Genomic DNA, 1267 nt, shown 5'->3' with positions numbered 1-1267 from the left:
TTACGAAGTCTTTGTTAATTGTCAATTGATGTTAAGAAAATAAGTGTCTCCTGCGCTGTATAGCCTGTGATGAGGTATGGCAAATTCAGTATCAGCCATAGAGGAGGAGGCTGCAGGCCATGAAGTGAATATACATAAATGATTTGGAGGGTAACAGCAAAATAGCCGCTTTTCCGTAAAGGAAATGACTCTTTACATAAATCAGTTCGGTTCTGGAAGGAACCGGCAGGAAATGGGTCCATCGTGTAGTAAGAAGCGGGGCAGCTGCTTCGGCTCGAGATCAGGCACTGGAAATGCTCAAGAAAAAATCCGAAACAGCTTCCAGTTTTGACTCACGGCAGCGAACCCACTTTGATTTCACACATAGGTACATTGCTTAAAGGAACATTTGACCCAAAAATTGAAATGTATTCATCAGCTCCCTTTGATAGCTGAGTTGGTAGAGCGGAGGACTGTAGAGGCATATGCTGCTGAAATCCTTAGATCGCCGGTTTGAATCCGGCTCGAAGGAGACACTTTTGAGGGCTGCTGTGACTCTGAAGGTCGCTGATTTGATTCCCCTGGTCTGTGTGTCGAAGTATCCTTGGACAAGACACTGAACCCCAAACTGCTCCTGATGTGCTGGTCGGCACCTCGCATGGCAGCCACCGCCTTCAGTAATCATAAGTCGCTTTGGATCAAAAAGCGTCTGCGAAATTTAAATGCATTGTTTCTCGTCACCTCCATGCTGATGGAGGTTTTCTGCAGGTGAAGTTTCGTAGCCCACAAAACATTCCTGGAGCTTCACAGCGAAACAGCGCTGCAGCGTTCTCCCAAACACCTGGAGTAGATGGGGACTGCTTTTAAAATGTAGTAAAAAAAAAAACTTTTTGTGGGCGCGCAGGTGGTTGAGTGGTTAGAGCGCATGCCATAAACGCAGCCGACCCCTGTTCGATTCTGGCTGGAGGTCCTTTGCTGCATGTCACATCCCCCTCTCTCTCCCATATTTCCTATCTGTCTACTGCTTAATAAAGGTGTCTATGCCAAAAAGCAAAAAAAACCTTTTTGACCGCTTTTGATGCTATGAAGCGATGTTTTGATGAGCAAGCGCTGTATCGTTTGTATTGTCCCCCGCCAGTACGTAAAATAATTCTCTAGATGAAAATATTAAAGGAAAAGCTCGTCAAAAATTTCAACATTCATCGAAAAGTCATCATCTACTCACCCGCGTGCTGATGGAAAGTTCACCTGAAGTTTCATAGTACACACAAACACCCACCCTGTCTGA

The 1267-nt window shown here is 45.3% G+C and overlaps 1 non-coding gene across 1 annotated transcript; it reads left to right on the top strand.

Annotated features, from left to right (window-relative positions):
- The first annotated feature begins 421 nt into the window (after nucleotides 1-421).
- trnay-gua (transfer RNA tyrosine (anticodon GUA)) lies at nucleotides 422-511 on the top strand. The gene is given in 2 exon segments: nucleotides 422-458; nucleotides 476-511. It is a non-coding gene; the product is annotated as a tRNA-Tyr (tRNA).
- The last annotated feature ends 756 nt before the right edge of the window (nucleotides 512-1267 follow it).

Source organism: Sparus aurata, chromosome 14 (genome assembly GCF_900880675.1).
Source record: "Sparus aurata chromosome 14, fSpaAur1.1, whole genome shotgun sequence".
Classification (NCBI taxonomy): domain Eukaryota; kingdom Metazoa; phylum Chordata; class Actinopteri; order Spariformes; family Sparidae; genus Sparus; species Sparus aurata.
Note: the sequence above shows the minus strand (reverse complement) of the source record. Positions and strands in the feature narration are given on the sequence as shown.